This window comes from Thunnus thynnus, chromosome 12, assembly GCF_963924715.1.
Source record: "Thunnus thynnus chromosome 12, fThuThy2.1, whole genome shotgun sequence".
NCBI classification, from domain to species: Eukaryota; Metazoa; Chordata; class Actinopteri; order Scombriformes; family Scombridae; genus Thunnus; species Thunnus thynnus.
The window spans coordinates 20,828,382-20,842,114 of NC_089528.1; the positions used below are offsets into that span (position 1 = coordinate 20,828,382).

At 37.6% G+C, this 13,733-nt stretch overlaps 1 long non-coding RNA gene across 1 annotated transcript in view; it reads left to right on the forward strand.

Annotated features, from left to right (window-relative positions):
• The first annotated feature begins 990 nt into the window (after positions 1-990).
• LOC137194396 (uncharacterized) overlaps positions 991-13,733 on the forward strand; it is a 115,361-nt gene continuing 102,618 nt past the window's right edge. Inside the window, exon 1 of the long non-coding RNA XR_010930959.1 lies at positions 991-1,375. This is a non-coding gene — a long non-coding RNA (uncharacterized lncRNA). The remainder of the gene's footprint in view (positions 1,376-13,733) is intronic.

The window sequence follows — 13,733 nt, forward strand, 5'->3', positions numbered from 1 at the left end:
TGTTGCCTTCTATCTATTAGGAAAAAACTGAACAAAGCCTTGTTGCTTCCTAACAGACCACTTTTTGACTTGTCAAAATGTCTGCTGTGGAAAGGGTCAATGCCATATTACAAACTAATTGTACACAGTACAATATACTAATATTTTGGGTATTCTGTTTTTGTGTAGTTTGTATACAAGAAATCAACATACCTACTGTTTTATATCAACAATAATGTAATGTCACTGAGACTTTAGAAGGCTATTGCCAATCAAATTTTACAAATATAAGCAAAACAGTATTAAAATATTATATTGTATTTATAAATGTTAATGATAATATCAATAATTACAGCTGGGAGCACCACCTCCTGTAACTCTTAGAGGGGGTTTATCATGTAGTAAAGAGGGTTTATCACGTATGTCTGCAAAACTGCAAATAGACCCCTCTCAACCTAGGGGTCGGGTCCCTCCAAAGGGACACCAGATAAATCTGAGGGGTCATGAGATGATTAATGAGAGAGAAAAGAAGAAAAAACAAATTTCTGATACACAAATCTGTTTTCAGTTTTTGGGCTTTTTCTCTAATCTTTGATTTTTGGGTCATTTGAACATTTATTGAAATGAAATCATGTGAGAAGTTTAGAGGGAAAAAACACTATTTGGTGGAGCTATTAAAAACTCATAGACATCTGAAATGTGACCCAGACTACACACTGTTTTATGTAAGATGTCAAAAGCCCAGAAGGTTGGAAACCACTGGTTTCATCTTTTACAATGTGTTGTATTTTAAAAGCTTGTTATATTATCCATTGTGTCAAATCTTCATCTGAAAAGTAGCAAAAGCTGTCAAATAAATGTAGTGGAGTGGAAGTAGCCTATAAGGGGGCATAAAATGGAAATACTCAAGTAAAGTACCTCAAAGTTGTACTTAAGCACAGTACTTGAGTAAATAGTTACTTTCCACCGCTGACTGTATAAGAGTCTACAACAGTCAATAGCACACTCAAATGTCACTTACTCTTTTGAATATATTGTACTTTGTCACACTCTGCTCAGAACTAGTATGCAGAATGAAACTACGACAAACTGGCTGTAACATACATTATATCTAACGCACCTTTCTGCAGCAGTTCACTCTATTTAAACCCTCAATGCCCGCCCTCTCTGTTTGGCCAGGCTACTTAACTGCTGCACTGCTTATTAGCTAACTTTGCTATCTCTTCTACAAACATTTTGCTGCTACCGCTGTTGTCAATAATGTAGCATTTCGCTTCAGGACGGTTTTGTGGAGGAATAATATCAAAGCAGAGTTTTCCTGTCATGCTGCCTGCTGCTACAAACTACAGCAACTTTTCTCCAGGGGTCACTCACTGCTTCACTTCCCCCTGCTAAGGTAGGTGTGCTAGCTAAGCTGGTGCTAACATATACTGTATATTGTGAGTGATATATTGGCTTTGTTCGGTATAAATAGTCTTCTAAAAACTAATTTTTAAATATCGCAGTGTCATGCTGAGAGGCGTGAGCTGCTGTATTTTCATTTAGTAAATGTTTTGGTGTCTAACTTGGCTGCTAATTTTGTTCTTGTGAGCAGATGTGCAGCATTTGCATTGGTATTAGCTAAATGTAATTTACTTTATTGAACTTGCCCAGCTTTTTCTGCCTTTTGGTTGTTGTTTGGCATGCAGGATTTTATGCTTTCATGCTGTTTATTTAGATGGTAAATGCTCATGTTTCAGTTGGATGTGGTGCATCTTCCACCTGGTTGTTGCTGCTGGTTTTTTTTTTTTTAGGGTGGTTTTCATTTGGCCCACTAGTAGAAGGTAATTGTTTATTGGTTTAAGGCAGTGTTTCTTAAACTTTTTCACATCAAGGACCCCTAAACTGACACAAATTAGACCATGGACCTGCATTTGATAACATTTTGTCCCAGTCTCCCCCATCTGATAAGATTTTTGCTTTTAATACAGAAAGTGTACGAAACTCATGACCAAAATAGTTATACTTCTGTCACTGTGTTACTTACGAATGGAATTACTCTATAGTGAAAATAAATTATTCCCCTTTTTACCGTGGAACTCCTTTGAGAACCACTGGTTTAAGGGATATCAATCAAATCTTGTTCACATAACTTTTTTTTTCCTTGTAATTTTGCTTACTGTGAAACTCAGTATGGCTTTTGTCACACTCTTGATCACACACTTCACATTCAGCAAGGCAACACAGGAGTATTTCATCTCAAAGCAATGGGATTATGTGACTGCGTGCTGCTTTATATCACAATTACATGGTAACTGCTGAGCTCTTGTTCACTCAGCTTCACTCATTGGCAACATTAAGCTTGTAACATGTACTGCTGGTCATCTGCTGCTTATCAACGCCGCATAACTTTTCATAATAAAGCGATTGTCTCCTCAGAGCCATATACTGATGATTTTTTGGATGCGGAAGTGAATAATGTAATGCCTGCTGTGGCTGATGTGTCTTTGCCTGCTGCTGCTGTAGATTTCTGGGTTTTAATTGATCCAACTCAGTTCATCAGGTGTTTTACCCACAATGGCTGAAGGTGCTTTGTCTGGGAACGACTACATGTCAGCTGTTGAAGGGAAAAGTCAGACAAAAGATTTGCACACTGTATTAATAGCTCCCATTAATTTTAACAGAGAAACTTTTTGACTAACTAACTCAGATCTTCATCAGGCATAAACACACCAAATCTACTCTGACAGGAGCAATCAGAGCAGTGCTGGCTAGCACAAAGCATGAAAATATTTACAATAACAAAATAGAAAAGATATAGAACAAATATAGAAAAATTGTAGAATAAATATACAAGAATATGTTGAATCTACTACACCACTAAAATTCAGTAAAATATACGAGTCACACAAATTATCCAAGATAACTGATGAACATGAAAGTGCTAAATAGAGAAAATAGAAAGCAATATTACATTACTCCTCCAAAGAAGTACAAACTATCTTAGATTTAGAATTAATAGATTTAATATTAATTAATATTAAGGAAGATACATCAACAGGTTTTCACTCCTGGTAAGTAGAGCTGCGATGATTGGTCGATTAATCGATTAGAAGCTAACTGTTAAATTAATCGCTGACTGTTTTGATAATCAATTAATCATTTCATGGTTTTATGATAGTAAACTGAATATCTTTAGGTTGTGGAGTGTTGGTTGGGACGAAACAAGACATTTGAGGACGATATCTTGGGCTATGGGAAATATCATTTTTCATCATTTTCAGACGTTTTATAGACCAACAACTAATCGATTAATCGAAAAAATAATCAACAGATTAAACAATAATGACAGTTATCGTTAGTTGCAGCCCTACTGGTAAAACATATAAATTATCCAAAAAAGATAAAATGTCAGTCATAGTTTTCCAGGACATGTAAAAGTGTTTTGAACACACTAAAGGCCAAAACACGCCGCCGCTGAACGGTGTGCATCAAAACAGCTGCCTCTATTATTTCCTATGTACAACCCCCACACTGGCGGCGGTGTGGGGGTTGCTGTTTTGTACTTCAATACAATGTTGACCCAACTACAGATGTTATTTACTAGTTTGTAGCTTGCTTTTCACTGTAGTTTTAACCGTTTCGCTTGTGCTCATATTTACAAGGCAAAAATGAATTAATTGTTGGATCTGCTGCTTTCAAAACATAATCTCACTGCTGAGATTATTATTTTTTCAAGATATTAATCAAAAATAGTCGACTACAGTGGGCAACTCACCCAAAGTTATATCAAAGTAACTACTATGTTGACGTGCTGTGGCACGATGCTTCCTATTGGTGCTAGGGCCGGCACTTGCCGCATGTCATATGACGCACTGCAGCGCTGCAACAGCAGTGTGTTTTCAGCTTGACGTAGCGGCTGCTGCCCACACATAAAGGATACTCACTACAGATAGTTATCTTTACGGTCTGAAGTAGAATCTGATGCACATCTGTGTTTTGTGTTTATAATCACTCCCCAATCTGTCTTGTGTTGATCTCTGTGTTTGGTTTTGTAGAGTGACTCAACTCTGTATAAACTCTGTATTAACACAGGAAGTCAGTTCAACTAGTTGGCTGATAAAACTGTATTTGTAGATCTTTCTATCTCACACAGCATCTCATACAACACTGTAACTATGAGTATCACATGTAGCCGATATATTTTAACTCTCAGTGTGTATGTGGACATTCTGGCATCCAGGCCATAGGAGATCTTTAAAGTTTTTTTTTTTCTAAGTCTATCTTTGTACAGTACTCACATTCCTATAAGTAAATTGAAAGAGTTGTTGGTCACGCTACTCATTCCTCCTCTTGAGCAAGTCTGAGTTAGCTGAATAAAGTGGTTATTTTCCAAAGTTACAGACTTTTTAGTACAAATATGTCCACAGAGAGCACTGACAAGTATATTTTTCAACTGTAAAAATATAAGGCTGCAACTAACAACTATTTTCATTATCGATTAATTTGCCGATTATTATCTTGATTAATCAATCATTTTGTCTTTAAAATGTCAAAAAAATAGTGAAAAATGACCATAACAATTTGACAGAGCCCAAAGTGGCGTCTTCAGATTGCTTGTTTTATCCCACCACCACAAATCCCAAAGATATTTCATTGACCATTAAATATAACAAAGAAAAGCAGCAAATCTTCACATTTGAGAATCCAAAACCAGCAAATGTTTGGCATTTATACTTGAAAAATGATTAATTGATTATTAAAATAATTGTCCATTAATTTTCTTTCCATCAACAAATTGATAAGCCTAATCGACTAATCATTGCAGCTCAGCTCTCGGTCATAATCTTTTGATAAGCACATTTCATCTAAAATGTTTGCTTGTGTTTATGTTAGAAATGAAAATTGGCCAATATATCATTATTGGATTTTCTAAAGTTTCCATCTGCCAGGTATCCTTTGGGCCCTACAAAGTTCCCTTTTTGAAACATGAAGAGAAACACAAAGAACTTATTGGACAAAATATACATAAACACAACAACTATTACTCGAGTACTTAACTAACACTCGAGTGGAGTCATTATGATGTTTGCATTAGCTGAGTTCATGAAGTTCATCTTTTCACACATACTTTCACACGGGGAAGAGGTGACAGTCTCCTCCTCTAACACAAAATCTGTACTGCCTTTTAGACATTTTTTCAACTTCTCAAGGAGTTTTCGTCAATCAAGGAAGCACCGCATTAGTCAACTTCAACCTTCCTTTCATCTTCCTCTCACTCTTGTTGATTCTTTCCTTTCATTTGACTTCATTTTAAAATGTCTTCTTTTATCTTTAAAAAAAAATCTCTCTATTCACTTCTTTGTCAGTCGCATGCCTCCATTCTAACGTAATTTAGTCAAGGACTACTCTGAATCAGATGTAAGTGATGTAACCCTCTTTCAGATTTTGTCCTTTTGTTGTTCAGAGGGAACAAACACCTCTCCGTCTGTGCTTTTGTGTAAAAGTGTGAAGAAAGAAGTAACCCTGAGTTTTGGCTTGAATGCCACAGCATTAGTTGGAAAAGGGTACAGGTTTTTTCTCAAGTTTCATTTAATTTCACCTCCAACTCAGGCAGAGTGTGAATTCTTCTAGTTCATACATTACCATTTAGATATTGAACTTGATCAAAAAATATGTATGAATTCTGAATTTGACGATGATAAATAAGGGTTGATTGACAGATACAGGTTTGTCATTCTGTTTCATCAGTGGAGCATTGATCTTGAACTTTTCTCTGCAGTATGACTCAGAGTGATGCAAATGTTTTTTGTGTTGAGTGTATGGCAGGGGCTGGGGGCGATGATGTCAGCGTGACATCAGAAGTGATCTGTAATGCTAGGAGTTAATTGACCCACTTTGTATCCCCCATTCCCTTTTATTGTACATGTTCCCTCAGTGGTCCCTCCCTACTCTTTCTCCCACATGCAGCACACCCCTGTGTGCAGAGTTTCAGTCTGCACCAAAGTATCCAGCAGAGAGTCACACAAAAGTAGTCATCTCTTTCAAAAAACTTAAGATTTCAAGACACAAAGTGAGGAGGAAAAAAATGCAGATCACCAGTGGTCTCTGATCCGTATTGGTGTGAATGTAATTGATTTCCTGCTGTGTGGAATCTGTCTCTCAGAATTTCAGAACAAACGCTGACTGAATAGTTGAAAGGGCAAAGAAAATCTGGGCTTCATTTCACATCTCTGTCTACATCTGCTTTATCCCTGTCAAATACATTGGCAAAGAATAGCACACACAGCTGTCTCTGGTGAAACTTCATGAAAATAGTATTTATTTAAAGGATATGGCTGTTGATTTTCTATATTTTTCCTATTATCAACAAATCTGATGGTGAGTCAAAAATATGATTAACTAATCCCACTTAGAAGTATTGTACGTGTATCCAGTATCATATTCCTCTGTGCCATAGACCTGTCCAAAAACTATTAAAAACACATCAATGCGCCACACCCCAAAGACAATGGATACTGTAGTTTGTTTAGACATGGCTCCAAAGACTGATAAAAGCAATAAAATTTTCACCATCATGAGAGAAGTTCCTTGTATGGCAGACCCCACTGCCTGCGTATGCGCTACATATCACGACCTCTTGACTTTATAATTAAGTTATTTACAATGTACAATGTTAAGTAGTACAAAGTTAAGAGGTTGTAATATGTGACACAACAAGCTAGCAAAGCTCAGAAAATAGAGCCACGTTCCTGCACATGTGCAGCTATGTCTGCCGTGCACCTAACTTCTCTCCTGAGGGTGAAAATTTTATCGCTGTAATTAGTCTTTGGAGCCACAATAATTATCATGAACTCTGCAGTTGCTCTCATATGTAGTGTTTTGGGGTCATTGTCTTTCATGCCAAAAAAACCACTAGCAAGCTGGTGAACATAGTCGAACATTTAGCAGCTAAAGAGTCCCTCAGGAGGTGCCGGAGGTGGCAAAGGGCAAAACAGAGCTAAAAGGAGGGTGACTATGAGACTTACAATCATCAGTTGGACATGTACACTACTCCAAATGAATGCTAATGTTGATCTAAGTCTGCAGGATGTGCATAAAAAAGCAACTGTTTGTTAATATCAATTTAACACATGATGATATGTTAGTGTTGCATTTACAGATTGTTTCTGCTGCCCCCAAGTGGCCAAAAAATCTATTGCAGGAGTTAAGATGATCCCAGTCATCTATTTTGAGTTCTGGGGGTAAGAAGTTCCACATACTAATCCCGAGAACAGAGAAAGTCGTCTGTCCAAAGAATCTTTTACAAAAGGGAACCTTACAGTTTCCTATGACACACCCTGTGAGATTTCACAATGTCATTTTTATATGTTTGTTGAATTTTAGATGGGAATCAAATATGATATTTTTATGCATTAATCTTTTAAATTTAATTCAACATGTGATGAAAGGTATTGACACTTTTTTGTGCTATATGGTTAGCCAGCAAATTGCCCTGGAAATAGATCCATATGTAATAAACTAGAATAACTAATCCAGCAAATTCCATGTTTTCTATGTGTTGGACTCAGAGACAGGCATTTAAAATGAATATATAATTAGTATATTATGTAAAATGTAGGATTATTTAGAGAGCTCCTGTATTTTTCTCCTCCTCATGTTTCCCGAATCTCTACTATGGATATTGCGAGTGCAAAGTCATCATGACCCATTCATTAAAATGGCCACAATTATGAGAATATGACCCGGGTTTCAGTTTCCTTTTAATCCTTTTAATAAAAGTGTTGAACATGAGTTCAGGATACCTCACCTGTTGTTGAAACCGCAGTGTCTTTCAGAGTTGTGCCTCAGCTAGCCAGAACTTTGGCTGCCATAAACTCCTTGGAGTGCAGGCGCTGCTGGCAGTAAAGGCTCATCTGTAACACTGGAGACAGTGATTAGAGAGAGGGAATCAATAATACATGGTAAGGGACGGCTAATGTACCACAGGGACTGACAGACAGACAGTGACGTCTCTGGTACCCAGCCCACCGTCTCATATCCGCTGGTTTCGACACACAAAGCAAGCACATGAGGTATGAAAAGCAACAGGGGAAATAAAAGCTGTGGAAGAGAAAGGTTAGGTAAATACAGATAAGAGTCTGAAAGCACAGAAAAAAGAACATGCAGGTACCATAGGAGTAAAGCAAAAAGACAGTGAAGAGTAAAGAGACCCGCGTTTATTTAACAAATAATTATTTAGTTAATAATTTTCTTAATTCCCTAAATCACATGATCACAAAGGAATTTATTTTATTGACAACAGAAGAAGAAAAGAAAACAGTGGTGGACAAACACAACAAGCTTATTACAGAGGCTTGTGTTCAAACGAGAGCCCTTCATCCTCACACCAACATGATGTTTCAAAAATCAATACAGGGCTGTGAAACAGGCCAAAATGAAATAAGTGTGCAAGCTATCCGGGAAATAAGATTGGCAGGCAGACAGAAGCATGCCACCAGTCTCGGGGGACGGATGCTCGGCAAGCGGTCTCTCATCCTGAGAGATTGGGGTTAATGCCTCCTCTGCATTAGCACACTAACACCACGCCGGTCAGCTGACCTCAGCTCCAGAAATACTGTATGAACCCGCACAAACATACAAACACAAACAAAAAGATGAACAAGAGAAGTCTGAGAGAATGATGATCTAATTAATCAGTGATTAGAACAACTGCATGCTTCCTCTTTTGAATACCACCCACCCCCGCACACACATACACAGCCTCCTCCTGCCCCCACCTTTCTCCCTCTTCATTACACCCCCACCTCTCCATCTCATTTCCAGGACTGCTCATTATTAGGCTACAAATACAAACACACAAACATAGTTTACAGATTCAGACAGAAAGATATTTGTCCACACACAAGGGTGCTGATGTCCTGAGACAGCTTCTGTCTAAATAAAATCTCATTACTAAATTGACACTCCAGAGGCAGACTCACGCACCACCAAGCCACAGGTTGCTTGTTACTGCTTGACTTTCCCTTCGTAGCTTGAACCTCTACAGCGGCAGACCAGACTCTGTTGGCTCCCCCATTCAACATCGCTGTTGGTGACCTCCTGCTCATCATGACAGAAACCCAGCAAAGCTGTGATTGCTGAAGCAAACATATAGACATTGTATTTTTTGTCTGATAAAGTGCATGTCTGAACATGGCATTTGGCTGTGAAATGTCTCTATTGCATTGCAGAAGATACAGACATGGCACTGAGCAGGATGGGAGGCGGGATCCGCTTGCTTCAGTAGCTATGCATGTTGAGGTAATAGCAGAAGTGTTACCACAATGACACAAGTGAAATTACTGAAATGTTTTGACTCTTAACCTCGAATCAGATGCCGTTCGTGTGAAGCTCAAGCGACACAAAAATCTGATTTTTGTGTTCAGGGGGCAATTGACTAAAGTGAGTCAAGCTCACAGCTTTTTGCGTCCTTATTCAATGAGTTCAGCCCATTCGAAGCACTCGTTGCCACGGATTGTGGAGCGAGTCTATAAGAGCAAAGTGAGTCAGTGCACAGACACATGCAGAGGCACAACACCAGCACAGCAACAAAATCACACATTGTATTGGTTTAACCCTGCAGCTGCAAGCAACTTGATTTTTACTTAATCGTTTAGTCTGTAAATCAAAATAGTGAAAAATGCCCATCACACTTCCCCAGAGCCCAACTGACATCTTAAAATTGGTCGTTTTTTCTGACCAACAAGTCCAAAGTCAAAGATATGCAATTCACAAAGGATTAAACAGATAATAGAAGCAAATCTTCACATTTAACAATCTGGAACCAGCCAATGTTTGATTTAACCCATTAAAATCCAGTTTACCCTTTTTCCTCATTAAATAGTTAAAAAAAAAATCATCTTAATCCAAATCCTGTATTATCACATGTACTGCACACTATATTCTTTATTATCTCGTTCAAGCTCTTGTGAATGAGTGAATTATTTTCATAATGTTTGTTGTTGTTATTTAATTTCTTTAGCGATTAATCTAGTGATTATGTTTTCGACATAATCACTAGACTCTATTAAAACAGAAAATAGCAAAAATTGCCCATCATAATTTGTCACAGCCCAAGGTGACATCTTTAAATTTCTTCTTATGCTGGTGATTAATTTTCTGTCATCCAACTAAAGGAATTAATGGACTTATCATTTCAACAATACAAATATTCAAACCTAAGACTTTTTTCACGGCTTCACCATTCAATCAAATGAAAATATTCTAGATACCTTGTGCATAATTTTATACACATTTCTCCCAAAATTCAGACATATTTGGTGTCTTTGGAAACTATGTAGTGGGACTCCCACCTTGACTAGACCTTTTATAATGACTGAATCATCGTTGAGTTTGTGAGGTTTAAACTTGCCTGATATCAGACAGAATTGTCAACTCATTGTACTCCATTTTCATCCTCAGTCTGACGTTACCTCTGCTCTAACCGATTTCTGTGGGGGAGGGGGATTCGATGTTTCCAAACCAATCACTGGAGACCAACATATCTGCCTGAATCTAACATCATAAGTCGACACTGATGCGTAGCCATGTAAACATACTGGTTTTGCCGGGGTTTTAAGAGTGAAGTAAAAACAAACTACGATGTCAGACGATATTGAGAAGACATTCTGTCTATTTAAAATAAATTTCTTAATCAAGGGGGTCATATCAAATTCAAGAATATTATACAGCAGCCCAAAGGTGAAAGAGAGGCTATTTGCGAGATGTCGGGGTAATTCTCCCATATAAACCCGGTGTCTATTCTGGGAGGATTTGTGTCAAATGATTTCGACTTGTCAGGGTTGAATATTCGCAAATTATTCTAAAGAAATGGCGGTTAGAGCTTAACGTTACGGACACACTTGACAACACTTGACAACAGCTTGATGATGGTGTTTGTCCCGCCGGTGGTGTTGATTGACTAATCGTTAGTCCCCCTGTGACATTTATTGGATAATCACTGTTTCAACCAAGAAACCACTTTCATATCATGATGCCAGATCAGAATCAGCACTTGGTTGAGTGAGCGGATTCAAAGGTCTGGACCCAGGCAAGCTTTAAACAATTACTCTATTCATTTTCTGTCAGGTCAGTAAGGTTTTCTGTCAATACACTAATTGATTAATTGACTAATCATTTCACCACTATGTAAAACAGACATCCCTTGGAGCTACAGTTTGTCATTCCGTTTTTTATTGGAGGCAACCTGCACAGAAGCAAGGGTGACAATCCCGAGTGTAACTCACTGACTTAAAGTGATTACGGCTTGTGAATAACACCGTAGGAAATGTGTAAGGTTGTCACAAACGGGCTGACTGGCACCTTGTCAAACGCTCATTCACCCTCTCGTCACCATGCGCCCTCTCTGCTGGGTTCCATGATTCATCATCTTCCAGACGAAGTAGGTTGAACTGTAAAGGGATATTTGTCTGTGTTGGAGAGGATCTCCCTGAACAGCCTCTGCTGAGCCTGTGATGACATTTTCATTTGACCCATAGCCAACATTCCTGTAATGAGAAGCCATCAAAAAGCAATCTCCTAAAATAGAAAGGGATTTCAATTTCAGGACACCTATATTGATATGCAAAATATGTCCAAAAAAACCCTTTCAGTTAGATCAGTTGGATAAGCCTGAGGAAGCCATGTGATGATGCCTTGGATTGGTTTGATCTGCGTATGCCAGAATAAAATTATACTAATGGCTATGGACTGAGAAAGGAGATCTTAAAAAGGGAGGGAAAATATTAATCTGACATTCAGTTTTATTGAAGATATGTATGAAATAGATTTCCCCTTCAGGGTGTTTCAAACCTAAATCAATTATACACCTTCTGTAATTGGTCCAAAGGAAACCACAGAGCAGCTTCAACCTCATAAATCGTTTTTGCAGCAAAGAAGTGTTAGAAGTATTTTACACACTTGTTACTCAAACACTGTGGTTTGGCTGAAATGTTTTTTCCCCCAATCTTTAACTGCCAATTCTCAACAAATAGAAGAAGAAGAAGTTGTATTTACAAGCTTATCAGTCTCTGTGAATTGGAAATGGCGCTTAATTATTGTGACAGTGTAAAAATACCTATGAGAGATTATTTCTGAAAGTATAATTTGGGTTTTGCTAAACTCTTCTTTTGGTATGTTATGGTTCTGTATCCTTGTCTTCATTTCACCTGATGATGTCTTTTCTCCCTGTTGGCTTATCAGTAGTATAATGACCTTCCCTCCTCCAGCCAGGACTATGCAGCATTACTGTACTTACTCTACTACTCTAAACTTAGTCATAAATTCCCAACTGTTGGACACTCTGTATCACTCTACTTTGAGCAAATTATGATGAACCTCTGCATACAAAATAGGGGAACACACCGCTTTCAGGTTCATTGAGAAAATGCTTTTACAAATTAAATTAATTAAATTTTATTACAAATTAATCTACATGTAAGTAATCACAACCCACTTAGTTGATTGACAGAAAACTATTTTTCACAAGTGATTAAGTAGTGCATTACTGATATAAGATTTTTGAGGCTGATACTGTTGATATTTGAGTTTAAAACAGCAATAATTTTGGTGAGGATACCTTATATTTGGTTATAAACAAATGTGGTCAAGATGGGTACAGAGCGGGACATTTTACAGTTGGACAAAATAACCTTGTCAGTGCTAACTGGTGGACACACTATGGTATATAACAGACACTGTTTTTGACACTGACACTTTTTACATCAAAAATATCTTTGGCATTTCTGTACTGCAATTCCTTATCACTTATCAGCTGAAATATATATCAATACAGATAACAGCCCACCCAATTCATTGGTTGAGCTCTAATTTTAAGTAATCTCTCTCACATATTTTCTACACTAAATAATTAATTGATTCATCTAAAAAAAAAAAGATAATGAAAAACACCATTTGATTGCAGCACAAATCATACTGGATCATCAATAATTACTCAGTAGTCTTTTGAGTAATTTTTAGAGTGAAACTGTGTGAATCTTAAACCTTTTTTGCCCTATTTATTGTCTAAATGATAGCTCTGCAACCATATTTTTAATGTTAAGCTTTTTCAATTGCCTGTATAGTTTCAAAGAGGTCAAAGTAATCCAGAGAAAATCACAGATACTTGCATTAGCTACTCACTGAGGTTTGTTGTCAGAAGCTTATACTTGATTGCATGGACATAACAGGGATGAAGTATAAGACTATTTTCATGTACTTCACAAATGCAGCAGTTAAGATAGTTCAACAGGTAGTTATACAAGTATATTACAAAACAAGATCAAGACAGGACACTGCCATTTATTTTATCTGTTGTGAAGGAAACAATCACTTACAACAGAGTGAGTAAAAGAAGAAAAAAACATGCAACAGTAATTTACGTTTAATTTCCCTCCATGGGTGGAACCAGATGAAAACATTACATGCTCTACTGTCATCGGAAGGTTTCATTTTCTCCAGAGCCTCGCATGAAATCCACCTTATTGCTGCTTCCCTCCACCCCCACACCCAGCGTAATGAGAGAATATTTCCCCAGCGTGTGGAAGCAGATCCAAGCTGTACTTTTAGAAACTTTATTAAACCAACCTAACCAATTATTTTTGTGTTTGCCTTCTTTCTGACGGGTGACGATCCATTCAATAAGACTGGTAAATGTTAATGTAAAATGAATTTTCTGTTGAGTTAGTGATCAGTAATTTCTTCTCGGATTGCCAACAGTGCTGCCAACAATACTT